Here is a 17,446-nt window from a genome sequence, read left to right on the forward strand (position 1 = left end):
TAGCAGACTAGCAAGTAAATTATTTACATCAAAACTGAGACGTATCTATTTATGATGAAGGCATTTTTTTATTTATATTCAGCAGTACTATAAAGAAAGTAGGAACATGGTTGATAAATAATCAGATTGTTCTGCCCATTTTTCATTTCACAATACATTACAACTACTATGTCCTTGCAATCATACCATTACACATAAGCTACCCAGATTTGGAACCCAACCAAAGAACAATCAAGTTTGATTCGTGCTGTTATTGGGCCTTGCTGCGACGCTGATATTTTTGGGCCAAGTTGCGAAGAATCTACTCATGCTTATAAAGCAAGTTTGTTAACAGATTAAGTAGTCCCACCTTGCTTCTTACACCTATTTCTATCGAGTTAAAAAAACTAATTCTATCAATTTATATATGCCTGTAAGTATGAGAATTAACAAGTAGCCTCAGAATAGTACTGTATTTATTTTTCTGGAAGGATGCAAAAGTAATATTGGCCTTCATGTGTATACTGATTGCTAAGGATGCAATAGTATTTTTATGGTGGGGAAGTGTCATTCCCTCTGTTTACTGATGGGCCTTACCCTCTTAAGAGATCTAACCCTTGTCACTGTAAGGAAAAAAACAAAGAGTATTATGATGCCATAAAGTTTGAATTCAGATAAGTATATGCTGAAGAACACCAGAATTAGTCTTCCTGAACCAGCGTTGCCTTGTTGATGATGCTTCACATGTAAGTTTTCTGGTCCTTTGACAAGGTCTTCTAATTATTCAGAAGTGATGTCAAATGGTGCGTACCATTTTTTATTTTAATTTTCCTGAATTGTTAAGTTGAGAACGGATGCTTGCATTTCCATTTGGGAAAAAGAGAGGAGAAAGTGATGGATTGGAGCTTTGACGGAAGAATATTACTGTCTAGAAAATTCATGGCAACAAGGGCAATGGTTGAACATATAAATCTTTTTGAAGTAAATTCTTTTGTAACTCTTAGTCTTAGTATGTGCTTAAGCAGAAGAGATAATCTTAATTAGTGGGTTCAATGGATGGGTTGACTGGATGTGCTAACAGGAAACGGCTTATCGGGTTTAGTGGATGAAGTACTTGATAATTCTTCTTCAGTTTGTGATAATTGTGGTGTTGCTTTTATCTTGTGGTCGCATGTAAAAATGCATTGACCACTTTATTGTTTAGTCAGTAGGCATTTGTACTAAAGAGCTACTTTGTGATCTCAAAATAAGTTCGTGTGAACTATTTTATGTAATGGTTATGTGAGTTCGTTGTTAGACATTTTGTATTGTATATAAATTATTGCAGTAGGGATTAGGAGAAAAGCAGTAAAAAGTTGTCTCGGAACGGATCTTTGCTGAGAGTGGCTCTCGGCAAAGTGGCACGCTAGCAGTTGGCTGTGGCATTTTTGCCGAGAGCCACTCTCGGCAAAATGGCATGCAACAGCTGTTGGCTGTGGCATCTTTGCCAAGAGCCACTCTCGGCAAAGAGATGACAGAACCCTGCACTGGAGATTTCTTGTCTTTTTTTAGCCCATCCTTCACCGTGAGCATTATCTGCATACACGATACTGGCAGAGCGCTGCTCAAACTGAGATAGAATCCCTTCATCGGTGGCTTTATGCAGGTTGCACTGGAAGGGTTCCATGGCAAGGATGAACATGATGGGCGAAAAAGGGCAGCCCTGCCAGAGACCCCTTTTTTTTAGAAAAGGAGGATGACCCCCGGCCTCTGCATCTGGGCGATGCATACGGCCACTTTATTAATTATTCTCACAAGATCTTACAAGGTAATACAACAGCAAGACTAAAGCCACCGTCTAAGCAACAACTGTCGCTACGCCTATCCAAATGATGAAGGGGCGCTGATAGTCTGGGCCTAATACCAAACAGACATCGCAGCCAAACCTAAACATCTAAGACCTGAGGTCCCAACCAGGACGCCTGCCTGGTATGGGGCACCTACCAGTCCGGCGCACTTCTCAACCAGGACGCCTGCCGGGTATGAGGCCGCCGCAGCCACCTGCCACGAGTCCATCTTTAGAGCTGTACTGTTGCATCTACCATGCCAGATCTCTCTGCCAGCGACGTCACCACGACGCCAGACAGCGTCGTCCTCCTGCGCGAGTCCATCCTCCCACATCGAACTCCGAATCTGCACTGCGCCACGCCGTCAAGATCCATCGCCATCAATGTATGTATGAAGCACCGCTCCACCAAAGAAACCGTCCGTTGGTCCCGCGAAGCAAGGCGCAGCACCAAGTAGAAGGCCGAAGCACACCGCCACCACGCCACCAGCAGCCCCGCCACCAAGAGTTGTTCCCAGCCGCCGCCTTCAAGAAGGAGCACGGCACCAGGGTGCCGTCGATGCCCAGACTAGGGGAACAAAAGCTTTCGCCATAGCTCGAGGAGGAGGCGGAAGGGAGAGGATCCAGCCCAAAGCCTTCAGGAAGGGGATCGGCGCCAAAGGCGTCGACTTTGGGGAGGCTGCCGCGCCAGCCAGGGGTTTCCCCCGGAACCTCACCCGCACGCCAGATCCGCCAGGCCGGCTAGAGGGGCGCAAGGACCGGTGCCAGCACGGATCGGGACAGATCGAAGCAGGGGCGGATCTTCTACATGGAGCCATGACGGATTGCGAGGAACCGCCACTGCGCCAGCGTCCGCAGCCCCCACACCGCCCGCGGCCGTGGGAGGCTGCCCACCAGAGCCCGCCGGCTGCACCGCGCCCATCGGCCGGGGCCGCCGCCCCGGGGAGCTAAGGCCCTCTGAGAGGAGGCGCCAGATCCCGCCGCCACCATCATTGGGGCCGAGAACCCTCCTCGGAGGCCCTCAGGCGGCGGCGGAGGGAGGGGAGGCGAGGGGGAAGCGCGGCGCCTTGGTGGTGAAGAGATCGCTCGCGACAGTCTCTCCCAAACGACGCCTCCAAGGAGGCCCCTATGGTGTTGAAAAGATTTACCCAGACAGGCCCGAGACCCCATGTGGCCGTTTGCATACTCAAGGTCTCAACAGGCTTTTGACGTCGCGTTGTCTCACAAGCCGAGATCATTTAGCACCATGTTTGCTGCATTAAAAAGGGCCCATCTTATTTTAACCCTCGCCTCTGTCAACAGTCATTTTTAAGAAAAAAATAATCATTTTTTAGACAATCCCTTTCTACATTGGTAGCTAACTCTAATTGGGTAAAACAATTCTTGGGGCCTGTACGAATGTAATTTTTGATCGTACGTGCACAACAAGATGCAACTAAGCAAAGTAGGAGAATGAAAAGCACATGATAAAACAATTAACCGTCCATGCTTTAGAAGCTTCACTACACAGTGTGAGCACCAGAACTTTGTTAGATGGAAAAACGATCTACCAATAGGGCACCTCAAGCATGCATGTGTCATATGCTTTTGACCTGCACAGTCCACGACGGCTGGCCATACGGGATGGGAGACTCATGCAGATCAGATATATATGCATGACAAGGAGATGTACGCATAAAAAAATGAGGAGATATATGCATGACAAGGAGATATACTCATGAAAAATGAGTGAGCTCTGTGCCACTGTGATGTGATATGTACAGCTCTCTCTCTATATATATTTCCTCCGAGATATCACTTCTTCACCACTTGGTAATTTTGGTATAATATCCTTCGCCATCTTCAAATTTAACTATTGTGAGATTTTGGAGGAGACCAAATCCGGACCAATGCTTCCATTTGCTTTTATCTCATAGAAGTTCGAATACAAGCAATATGAATTCAAAGTCCATTACAGACTAAAAACGAAGCCAACTTATTTCTAGATGGCGACGGACATGTTGCCGCTGGTAATGGCGTTTTTGGTGAGGACGGTGGGTAGTTCGACGTTCTTGCCCTTCTTGGGGGTCGATCTGTAGTAGTAAAACTAGAGGATCAGCTGGACGAGGCTGAAGATTGTACCTAGGCCATTGGGGATCTGCAAAGAATTTAAAGAGGACATAACTGTTAGAAAGATCCACGCTAAGGAATTCTTGAGTGTATTTCTGGCTGGGTTTGTGACTTCTTATTCTGATGTGTATGTGTATGTGTATGTACATACTGTTATGTAGATGTCAAACTTGATGAGCGCATAGCCTGTCCAGCAGCAGCCGTTGAGGAAGTTCACCAGCGACAGGAAGAATGGCATGTACTCCACACTGTTGGTCCTAATCACTTTGCCCTACAAGCAAGCAGTACAATATTACTCCTTCCATCTTAATATTTTGAGTCATATTTGTAGACTCGTTAATTGGTTAAAGCGTCTGTAATTAACAAGCAGCCTGAGCTAGTAATTCACCATGTACAGGAAGTTTACCTTTGAGGTAGAAATAAACCGTAGGGTTTTGTGATTAAACATATATGATGTAGCATCTAGTACAAGAACTGGGGTGTATGAGAGGTGAACAACAGTATTCAGACGTTTTCTTTGAACAGGGTTTTCGTGTGAACGTTCAAACATGAAAGGTGGGTGCATCTTTTAGGTGGACATAGATTTTCAAGCAGAATCAACAACGAACAAGGTGTACTACTTCTTATTTTTGAGGGAACAAGGTGTACCCACTACTGGAATTTTCATATATGCTGGACGGCCAAAATACAGGCACTCGGCAAAGTAAAGAATGCCGAGAGTCGCACTCGGCAAAGGGGATAAGTCAGCAAAAACACGACAATGCCGACAGTATTGCTCGGCAAACATGCCATACTCGGCAAAGGCACTATTTGCCGAGGGCCATCCGGCCACACACGGCAACACTAAAAAAAAGACACATCCGTGACATATTGGGACGGACGAAATTTTTTTCCGTCATGCTTATGACACTTCTATGACGATAATTGTGACAAAACCCGGTATTATCATAGATGTGGTGGGCTCCTATTTCTATGATAAAAAATCATGTCAGAAAATGGGCGTTTCGTCATGGACGGGCCGGAGACGCAGCTGCATGACATTGTTTGGGCCATCCATGACGGAAAAAAACCATGGTAGAAGCGAGGGCGAGGAAAATTTCGGGGAGTTCCCAGTTACGGTGGGTGGTCGGGGGCCGAGCGATGCGTGTTTCTCTCGCACATGTACGCGTATGTGTGCGAGGCGTTGGGCTCTAACTAAATCCGAGCGAGGCGCTGGGCTCTAACTGAACCCGAGCGATTGCACTAGCTACGTTACTGAACCCGAGCGATCGATCCCTTGCTGTTAACTGAATCCGAGTGATTCCTTCGCTACTGCTGCTAACTGAAGCCGATCGAACCCTGCTGCCTCCTTCCCTTGATGAACAGTGAGCGTTGTTGGGGACGTTTGAAACAGTTCCCGGTGGGGGTGGATGAACCGGACCTCGTGGTGTTGCCTCTGGATGAAGAGGACCCCGGTCGAGCCGGTTGTGGGTGGAAGAACATGACCCCGTGGAGGGATAGATGAACAGGACGACCCCGTGGAGGGCTGGTTGAACAATAGCCGATGGAGGGCTGGATGAACAGTAGCCCGTGGAGGGGTGGTTGAACAGGACCCCTTGGAGAGGGTTAGTTGAATAGTAGCCAGTGGAGGAGCGGTGGACGCTGGATGGACAGGAGCCCGTGGACGAACATTCGCAGTTGCAGGCTGGAGGAGGTCGACGGTGGATGAACAGTAGCCCGTGGAGGCTGCAGGAGGTCGACGGTGGAGATGAACATTATCCCGTGGAGTCCCGTTTTGTGGTACGCCACACCCCTCCCGATGAACAGGACCCCCGTTTCGACCGTAGTGCTCCAACATATGTCCGTTTCCTCCGTTTTGCGGTACGCCACACCCCTCTCGATCAACAGGACCCCGTTTCGACCGTAGGAGGTCCAACAGAAGTCCGTTTCCTCTCTTTTGCTGTACGCCAGACCCCTCCCGACGAACATGATCCCGTTTCGACCGTGGCTGGCCGAACACAATGCCGTTTCCTCCGTTCTACGGTACGCCAGGCCTCGTTTCCATCAGTTGTTCCGTCCAAGCCACCGGTTGGCTCCCGATAAACAGCACGCGTTCCGTTGCCTCCCGATGAACACGACGCATTCCGTTGCCTCCCCATGAACACGACGACGACGCAGTTTCTCCGTTCCGACCCGGCCATGTACACAAGCCCTGGCCGTACGTATGCGCGAGTAGGCGTTCGAGACCCCGCCCGTATGTGTGTACCTGGCCGTATTTAGTTGTTTACACCCTGGCTGTTGTACGTACGTGTACATGCTACGTGCACGCCTCTACTACGACAGGTGTGCGCCTCTATGTCGTCCAGTATGTACGTACACGTTCGCAACCAGAATGACAACGCTACGTACGCTTCGACTAGGTGGGTCCTGATACGTCTCCGTCGTATCTACTTTTCCAAACACTTTTTCCCTTGTTTTGGACTCTAACTTGTATGATTTGAATGGAACTAACCCAGACTGACGCTGTTTTCAGCAGAATTACCATGGTGTTGTTTTATGTGCAGAAAACAAATATTCTCGGAATGACCTGAAACTCCACGGAACACCTTAGAAAAAATAATAAAAAATCCTTGCCAAAGAGAAAGACCAGGGAGCCCACACCCTGTCCACGAGAGTGGGGGGCGCGCCCCCCTACCTCGTGGCCCCCTGGATGCCCTCCGACGCCAACTCCAACTCTATATATTCACTTTCGGAGAGGAAAAAATCAGAGAGAAGAAATGATCGCGTTTTACGATACGGAGCCGCCGCCAAGCCCTAAAACCTCTCGGGAGGGCTAATCTTGAGTCCGTTCGGGGCTCCGGAGAGGGGGATTCGTCGCCGTCGTCATCATCAACCATCCTCCATCACCAATTTCATGATGCTCACTGCCGTGCATGAGTAATTCCATCGTAGGCTTGCTGGACGGTGATGGGTTGGATGAGATTTATCATGTAATCGAGTTAGTTTTGTTAGGGTTTGATCCCTAGTATCCATTATGTTCTGAGATTGATGTTGCTATGACTTTGCTATGCTTAATGCTTGTCACTAGGGCCCGAGTGCCATGATTTCAGATCTGAGCCTATTATGTTTTCATGAATATATGTGAGTTCTTGATCCTATCTTACAAGTCTGTAGTCACCTACTATGTGTTATGATCCGGCAACCTCGAAGTGACAATAATCGGGACCACTCCCGGTGATGACCATAGTTTGAGGAGTTCATGTATTCACTATGTGCTAACGCTTTGTTCCGGTTCTCTATTAAAAGGAGGCCTTAATATCCCTTAGTTTCCAATAGGACCCCACTGCCACGGGATGGTAGGACAAAAGATTTCATGCAAGTTCTTTTCCATAAGCACGTATGACTATATATGGAATACATGCCTACATTACATTGATGAATTGGAGCTAGTTCTGTGTCACCCTATGTTATGACTGTTACATGATGAACCGCATCCGGCACAATTATCCATCACTAATCCGGTGCCTACGAGTTTTCCATATACTGGTTCTCGCTTATTTACTTTCCCGCTACTACTGTTACAATCACTACAAAATACCAAAAACATTACTTTTGCTGTCTTTACTTTTGCTGCCGTTACCTCCACTATCATCTTACTGTGCTACTAAACACTTTGCTGCAGATACTAAGTTTCTATGTGTGGTTGAATTGACAACTCAGCTGCTAATACTTGAGAATATTCTTTGGCTCCCCTTGTGTCGAATCAACAAATTTGGGTTAAATACTCTACCCTCGAAAACTGTTGCGATCCCCTATACTTGTGGGTTATCAAGACCTTTTTCGGGCGCCGTTGCCGGGGAGCATAGCTCTATTCTTTGAGTCACTTGGGATTTATATGTGCTAGACACTATGAAGAACTTGAAAGACGCTAAGACAACAATTTATCCCTCAACTACGAGGGGAGGTAAGGAACTGCCATCTAGCTCTGCACTTGATTCACCTTCTGTTATGAGTAAGCTAGCGACACCTAAACCTGCTTCTGCTATTCGTTCTGATATGTCGCATGTTATTGATGATGCCACTTTTGCTATGCATGATAATTATGATGAAACTGCTTCTATGCCTGATACTACTGTTCCCCTTAGTGAATTTCTTGAAGAACAAATTGCTAGGGCTAGAGAAAGAGAAATTGACGAATCTGAATACGATGATGATAGTGATGATGAAAATATGCATGTTATTCCTGAAGGTTATCTTTTTGACAAAGATTCTTCTTTAGCTATTTTAGCCTGCAAAGATAGATATGAGCTTAAGAGGTTATTGATTAAATGGAACAAAGAATCACTTAGAGATAAAATGAAACCTGACCCTGCTTTTGCTACTTCACCTATCTGTGTTCCTGATAAGGATTATGAATTCTCTATTGATCCTGATATAATTACTTTGGTTGAATCTGGTCCTTTTTATGGCTATGAATCTGAAACTGTTGTGGCACATCTTACTAAGTTAAATGATATAGCTGCCCTGTTCACTAATGATGAGAGATCGCGTTACTTCTATATACTCAAAATATTTCTGTTCTCATTAAAGGGTGACGCTAAGATATGGTTTAATTCTCTTGATTCTGGCTGTGTGCGTCGTACCCAGGATATGATTTATTACTTCTCTGCTAAATATTTCCCTGCTCATAAGAAACAAGCTACTTTGAGGGAAATATACAACTTTGTGCAAATTAAAGAAGAGAGTCTCCCACAAGCTTGGGGGAGCCTTCTCAAGTTACTTAATGCTTTGTCTGATCATCCTCTTAACAACCCTGAAATACTTGATATCTTTTATAATGGACTAACCGATGCTTCCAGAGATTACCTGGATAGTTGTGTTGGTTCTCTTTTCAAGGAAAGAACACCGGATGAAGCTGAAATTCTATTGAATAATATGTTGACAAATGAAAATAATTGGGCACCTCCTGAACCAGCTCCTGCTCCAATTACTGAGCCTATTCCTAAACCAACTCAGAAGAAGAGAGGTGTTCTATTTCTCAGTCCCAAAGATATGCAAGAGGCAAATAAATCTATGAGAGAAAAAGGTATTAAAGCTGAGGATGTTAAGAATTTACCTCGTATTGAAGAAATACATGGTCTTAATTTACCGCCTGTTGAAGAAACATATGATCTGAATTCTTTATTCACTGAAGAACCTCCTGATCCCGATATCCCGACACAGGTAGTAAAGGTAAATTCTCTCTATAGATTTGATGAAGGTGATATCCCTCACTATAAGTCTGCTAGGCAATGCTTTGGTGAGTTTGATAATTTTATTGTCAAACACGGAAGTTTCAATGCTTATTTTGGTAGACAATTGAAATATGATTCCGATATGCTTAAATACTTGAGTGATTACATGGCTAATATTAGAGGTGAACTAAAACTTGTTAGCAAACATGCTTCTGTGGTTACCACTCAAGTAGAACAAGTACTTAAAGCTCAAAAAGAAGTGCTTGATGAAATGAATAGTAAGAAAAATGATTATGCTGTTAGAGTGGCTACTAGAACTGGTAGAATGACTCAGGAACCTTTGTATCCTGAAGGCCACCCTAAGAGAATCGAGCAAGATTCTCAGAGAAATAATATTGATGTTTCTAGTTCTTCTAAAAAGATGAAAAAGAAAAATGATAGAACTGTGCAAACTTCTAGTGAACCTATTGCTAAACCACATGATAATCCAAATGATATATCTATGTCTGATGCTGAAACACAATCTGGTAACGAACATGAACCTAATGAAAACACTAATAATGATGTTCATGATGATGCTCAACCTAGTAATGATAATGATGTAGAAATTGAACCTGCTATTTATCTTGATAACCCACAATCAAAGAATCAACATTATGATAAAAGAGACTTTGTTGCTAGGAAACATGGTAAAGAAAGAGAACCATGGGTTCTGAAACCCATGCCCTTTCCTCCCAAGCCATCCAAGAAAAAGGATGATGAGGATTTTGAGCGCTTTGCTGAAATGATTAGACCTATCTTTTTACGTACGTGATTAACTGATGTTCTCAAAACAAATCCTTATGCTAAATATATGAAGGATATCATTAGTAATAAAAGAAAGATACCGGAAGCTGAAATTTCCATCATGCTTGCTAATTATACTTTTAAGGGTGGAATACCAAAGAAACTTGGAGATCCCGGAGTACCTACTATACCTTGCTCCGTTAAAACAAATTATATTAAAACTGCTTTATGTGATCTTGGAGCCGGTGTTAGTGTTATGCCTCTCTCTTTATATCGTAGACTTGACTTGAATAAGTTGACACCTACTAAAATATCTTTGCAAATGGCCGTTAAATCAACTGCTATACCTGTCGGTATTTGTGAGGACGTGCCTGTTGTGGTTGCAAACGTTACTATTTTAACGGACTTTGTTATTCTTGATATTCCCGAGGATGATAGTATCTTTATTATTCTTGGAAGAAGTTTTCTTAATACTGCAGGGGCTGTCTTTGATTGCAACAAAGGCAATATCACGTTTCATGTTAATGGTAATGAGCATACGATACACTTTCCGAGGAAACAACCTCAAGTTCATAGTATCAACTCCATTGGAAAAATTCCATCGATTAAATTTGGAGGTTTTGAATTCCCTATTCCTACCGTCAAAAAGAAATATGATATACTTATTATAGGGGATGTGCATATCCCCGTTGAGGTAACTTAGTGTTATTCGAAATTTCTCCAGTTTCATGATTATCGGAATGGGTTTGTTAACAAGACTTGATCAACCTTGTTAGTGGATTCTTTTCTATGAGCATGAGATGGACGAAACTAGAAGCACAAACTTTTGTACCCTCTTTATACTTTCTATTAATTAGTAGAAATAAAGTAAAAATAGTATTTTTCTGTCTGTTTCCTGGCTTATCCGTGCAATATATAAATATCCCAAAAATAAAAGTCCTCAGAATGCCATGCCAATTTAATATGATTATTTCGGGAATATTTGAGGATTTACTGTGCAAAAATTACCACGGGAGGAGCTGCCACCTGGCCACGAGGGTGGTGGGCCTCATGGGCCCACGGTGGCCCTCCTCCACTTATCCCAACACCCTTCTTCTTCCTCTGTCTAACACAAACCTGAAAAACCGACTCAAGCACGTGTTCCAGCCACTTTTGCTGTGATATTCGATCTCCTTGCTCAAAGCACCTCTCGCAAAACTGCTTGGGGAGATTGTTCCTTGGTATGTGACTCCTCCATTGGTCCAATTAGTTTTTGTTTTAGTGCTTTATTCTTTGCAAATTTGTGCTGCATAGGTGACCATTTTCTTGAGCTTGCATGTCAAATTTATATGGCTCCAAGTAGTTCCAATGCTTGGTATAGGCTCTAGGCACTTGTGGAAGTAGTTACTATCAGTTTTATTGAAGTTGGTTCACTTTTGTTTGAAGTTACTAAAAAATTTAGAATTTTTCAAAGAAAAACAATATGCTTAGGAAGATGTTCCAAGGAGGTTCCTTTAAGAAGCAAGGATCCAGGATTGCTATGCGTGATGCTGACGAGGATCCACCAAGAGACGCTCTAGTACGGCCTTGCGAGTGGCCGTCGGAAAATTTTATGGACCGTGTGGGAATTAAAGAAGAATTTAAAGCGTATTTGTGCAATGCCGGTCTTGAGGATTTTGAGGCTAACAAATGCCCCCAGTATCATGATCTCACCAGTTCATTCGTGAGGAGGTTTGAGTATTCATCTTCGCGTAATTCTCCTTCAGTCATATTTGCTCTTTATGACAAATCTTATAGAATGGACTTAGAGGATTTCACTCTTGCTTGCAAACTTCCATCATGGGGCCGTATTAGGGATCCCACTAAATTTGAATTTAGAAACTTTCTTGCTAGTATAACTGTAGGGGAATCCAGAGATATAACGCAGGCTACCATATGGAGCATTCACTTTCCTGCTATACATTATTTTTCTCTCTTCATCGGTAGATGCATAAATGATAAGGATGAAGCATGTCACATGTGTTTCCCTGACTTCAGCATTCTCAGGAATGCTGTGTTAGGAGACCAATCTTATCATATGGGAGCCATTGTAGCTCGTAGGTTGCATCATAATAGATATAATGGAGATTTCTTTGGAGGAATTTATGCAGCCCGCTTAGCTAATTTTCTTGAGATAGACATCCGTGAGGGTGATACGGAGTTGCCCACTGCATATTTAGATCATGACTCCATGGCTTCACATCATTTTGTCGAGAGGCCCGAATCACCTCTTTTATATCGTTTAATTTTTAACAAACGGCATGTTGTCCGTATTACTCTCCTTGCTCCAGCCCTTTTTGATTCACAGACAAAAGGAAGATAGACTATTACTAGAGAGGAGGCATATGAGCACGAGAGGAGAGCGGAGGCAGCCCGACTCCACGCTGCAGCTCAGCAGGCTATAACTGTTGCACATCAGTACGACCCCAGCTACACGTACGGGTATCCGCCAGGCTGTCCCTGGCAATAGAACAATTTAGGCCAAAAGCCTAAGCTTGGGGGAGTACGTATTTCTCACCGACATTACATTTATGTTCACACACACTCATTGCTAGATGTCGGTGCTCATACTCTTTCACTGTAATATCCATGGTAGTTTATTTTCTTTTTCCTGCTTTCTTCTTGTGTGTTTGCTAAACCTTAAGAAAAACAAAAAATTAGTAGTAGTTTACTTTTCTGCTGTATTAGTTGTAATTAAAAAGAAAACACAAAAACATTTCCCGTTCTTCTTTTGCTTGTTGGGAGCTTTCCCGTGTAAATAGTTTTATTTCTTTTCTTTTCTTTTGGGGTCAGTGGGAGAAGACAATGATTAAATTGTTGAAGTGGCTCTTATATGCATTATTGTTGATTTAACCCAGAGCCCATATTGCCTTGTCTTCTCCTGTTTATTGAATGCTCGCAGATTCCAGCTTAGTCCAATGCACGTGCACTCTTATTATTATTCACACCATTCGTTGCGCAAGTGAAAGGCAATTATGATGACATATATGATGGACTAACTGAGATGAGAAAAGCTGGTATGAACTCGACCTCTTTTGTTTTTGTAAATATGATGAGCCCATCGTTCCTGATTCAGCTTATTATGAATAAACATGTTTGCAATGACAATTAGAGATCATAGTTGCTTGTGGCATGCTTGATTAGCTATGAGTTATAATGATTTACCTTGCGTGCCAACATGCCATTGAGATGATTATGATGTGGTATGATAGGGTGGTATCCTCCTTTGAATGATTTAAGTGACTTGACTTGGCACATGTTCACGCATGTAGTTGAAACAAAATCAACATAGCCTTCACGATATTTATGTTCATGGTGGATTATATCCTACTCATGTTTGCATCCAATGTTTATTAATTTTAATGCATGTACATGGCTGTTGTCGCTCTCTAGTTGGTCGCTTCCCAGTCTTTTGCTAGCCTTCACCTGTACTAAGCGGGAATACTGCTTGTGCATCCAATCCCTTAAACCCCAAAGTTATTCCAGATGAGTCCACTATACCTTCCTATATGCGGTATCTACCTGCCGTTCCAAGTAAATTTGTATGTGCCAAACTCTAAACCTTCAAATAAGTATTCTGTTTTGTATGCTCGAATAGCTCATGTATCAACCAAGGTTGTCCTTATCTTCCGTATTAGGCGGGTTATTCTCAAGAGGAGTGGACTCCGCTCCTCACTCACGAGAAAATGGCTGGTCGCCCGGATGCCCAGTCCCATGCTTTATGCAAACTAAATCAAAATTAATTGCAAACAAAACTCCCCCTGGGACCTAATGTATGTTGGAGACACTCGTTGTTTCGAGCAAGTCATGGATTGATGCTTGTTGGTGGAGGGGGAGTATAAACTTTACCATTCTGTTTGGGAACCGCCTATAATGTGTTTAGCATGGAAGATATCGCCATCTCTTAGTTGCTACGTTGACAATGAAAGTATACCGCTCAAAATACAATTTATCTCTATTTCAAAAACGAGCTCTGGCACCTCTACAAATCCCTGCTTCCCTCTGCGAAGGGCCTATCCATTTACTTTTATGTTGAGTCATCACCCTCTTATTAAAAAGCACTAGCTGGAGAGCACAGCTGTCATTTGCATTCATCATTGTTAATTTATATTGGGTATGACTATGATTGGATCTCTGTTACCATGAATTACAATGTCTAGTCAGTCCTTGATCTTTAAAGGTGCTCTGCATTTATGTTTTGCGGTCTCAGAAAGGGCTAGCGAGATACCATCTTGTTATATCATATTATGGTTGTTTTGAGAAAGTGTTGTCATCCGAGATTTATTATTATGGCTTGCTAGTTGATTATGCTATTGATATGAGTAATTGTGAGACCTGAGAATTATTACAAATGTGGTTAGTTATGATCTATGCTGAAAACTTGAATGCTGGCTTGACATAGTTACAACAACAAGAGCAAACAGAGTTTGTAAAAGTTTTTCTTTCTTTCATTCAGTTTGTCAACTGAATTGCTTGAGGACAAGCAAGGGTTTAAGCTTGGGGGAGTTGATACGTCTCCGTCGTATCTACTTTTCCAAACACTTTTGCCCTTGTTTTGGACTCCAACTTGTATGATTTGAATGGCACTAACTCGGACTGACACTGTTTTCAGCAGAATTACCGTGGTGTTTTTTTATGTGCAGAAAACAAATATTCTCGGAATGACCTGAAACTCCATGGAACACCTTAGAAAAAATAATAAAAAATCCTTGCCAAAGATGAAGACCAGGGGTCCCACAGCCTCTCCACGAGGGTGTGGGGCGCGCCCCCCTCTAGGGCGCACCCCCCTACCTCGTGGCCCCCCTCGATGCCCTCCAACGCCAACTCCAACTCTATATATTCACTTTTGGAGAGAAAAAATCAGAGAGAAGAAATCATCGCGTTTTACGATACAAAGCCGCCGCCAAGCCCTAAAACCTCTCCGGAGGGCTGATCTGGAGGCCGTTCGGGGCTCCGGAAAGGAGGATTTGTCGCCGTCTCATCATCAACCATCCTCCATCACCAATTTCATGATGCTCACCGCCGTGCGTGAGTAATTCCATCGTAGGCTTGGTGGACGGTGATGGGTTGGATGAGATTTATCATGTAATCGAGTTAGTTTTGTTAGGGTTTGATCCCTACTATCCATTATGTTCTGAGATTGATATTGGTATGACTTTGCTATGCTTAATGCTTGTCACTAGGGCCAGAGTGCCATGATTTCAGATCTGAACCTATTTTGTTTTCATGAATATATGTGAGTTCTTGATCCTATCTTGCAAGTCTATAGTCACCTACTATGTGTTATGATCCGGCAACCCTGAAGTGACAATAATCGGGACCACTCCCGGTGATGACCATAGTTTGAGGAGTTCATGTATTCACTATGTGCTAATGCTTTGTTCCAGTTCTCTATTAAAAGGAGGCCTTAATATCCCTTAGTTTCCAATAGGACCCCGCTGCCACGAGAGGGTAGGACAAAAGATGTCATGCAAGTTCTTTTCCATAAGCACGTATGACTATATACGGAATACATGCCTACATTACATTGATGAATTGGAGCTAGTTCTGTGTCACCCTATGTTATGACTGTTACATGATGAACCACATCCGACATAATTATCCATCACTAATCCGGTGCCTACGAGTTTTCCATATACTGGTTCTCGCTTATTTACTTTCCGGTTGCTACTGTTACAATCACTACAAAATACCAAAAACATTACTTTTGCTGTCTTTACTTTTGCTGCCATTACCACCACTATCATATTACTGTGCTACTAAACACTTTGCTGCAGATACTAAGTTTCCAGGTGTGGTTGAATTGACAACTCAGCTGCTAATACTTGAGAATATTCTTTGGCTCCCCTTGGGTCAAATCAATAAATTTGGGTTAAATACTCTACCCTCGAAAACTGTTGCGATCCCCTATACTTGTGGGTTATCACGTCCCGACTATCAGGCACTTTTTTGCGTGCGAAGATGTAGCTGGTGGGACCCAGCAGTCAGGGGCGAATCGATTTTTTCGTAATATGGACGCACTTCCTTGTGTGCGAAGATGTAGCTGGTAGGTCCCAGCAGTCAGGGGGAAACATTTTTTCACGAAATATGGTGGCCCGTCCGGTGGGTCCCTGCTGTTCGGTGGAGGAATCATTTTTTTCCGCATAATAAGGACACACTTCCTTGCTGCGGCCGTGGACCTAGCTGTCAGCCTCTCCACGTACGGTACTCTTTCGATGGAAGTCGGTCGTTGACCATATTGACCACGCCGCGCCGAGTGCACCAAGGCGGTGGATGACAGTGATGCTTAGGAAGGGGACGACACGAAGCCGGGGAAAACTCGGTAGTGGATGCCCATGCGGAGGGGAGTACGAGGGTTCACTGCTTCAGCTGCGGTGTGAGGCTGCCGTCACTTCAGAATAACAGGGGGTGTGGGTGAGTGGAGGGATGGCCTGGCCAGCGGTGGAAGTAGTAGGGGGCGGTGAGGCCTCCGCGGTAGCACAGCCGGTCACGGGAGGCAGAAGCAGGCGGCACGACCGGCGCTGCTTTAGGCGGCTGGAGCAAGAAGACAAGAGGTTGAAGAAGCACTACGGCCGTTGGATGGACATCATACGGTCACTGGAGCTAGAATCGTTCATATTGACTATGTTGACAGAGCCCTCCGTCCCCGTAAACTTAGTAGGCCCACAAGTCAGCCTCCCACTATGCTAGGTCCCAGCTAGTAGGGGGAGTATTCATTTTTTTGTGCGTAATAAGGAGGCACTTCCTTGCGTGCGAAGATATAGCTGGCGGGTCCGAGCTGTCAGCGGCGGGTACGGTTTTTTCATGAAATACAGAGGCCCTTTCGGTGGGTCCCAGATATCAGGTCGAGGAATCATTATTTTTTGCGTAATAAGGAGGCATTTCCTTGCGTGGGGCCATGGACCCAGCTCTCAGCCTCACCATGTACAGTCCACTTCAGATACATGTTGGTCGTTTACCACGTTGACCATGCCGCGCCGAGAGCACCAGGGCGATGGACGACGGCGAGGCCTAGGAAGGGAACGACACGGTGCCAGGGAAGACTCGGCAGTTGTTTCCTACACGGAGGGGAGTACGTGTACGAGGGTTTACTGGTTCGTCTGCCGACGCCGGAGAATAACGGCAGGTGTGGGTGAGTAGAGTGATGGCTAGGCCAGCGATGGGAGTACGGTGCGGCGGTGAGGCCTGCGCGGCAGCACAGCCGACGGTGGGAGGAGGGAGCAGGCAGTCCCGCCGGCGTTTGTTTGAGCGGCTGGAGCAGGACGAGCAAAGATTGAAGAAGCACGACGGCCATTGGATGAACATCCAACAGTCACTGCTTGTGCGTCATCCTTTTTTTAGGGAAGCCTGAAATCCGTGAAAAACAGCATACAACCCATCTGCCATTATTTCTAATAATTTACAGCCCATTTGCTAATTCTTAAGGTTTTTTTGAGCCCATATTCTTTTTGTTTGCATTACAGCCCATATTGTGGCCACGGTTAAAAAATTATACGAAATTTTGCATATTTCGATG

This window comes from Triticum dicoccoides, chromosome 2A (genome assembly GCF_002162155.2).
Source record: "Triticum dicoccoides isolate Atlit2015 ecotype Zavitan chromosome 2A, WEW_v2.0, whole genome shotgun sequence".
Lineage (NCBI taxonomy): Eukaryota > Viridiplantae > Streptophyta > Magnoliopsida > Poales > Poaceae > Triticum > Triticum dicoccoides.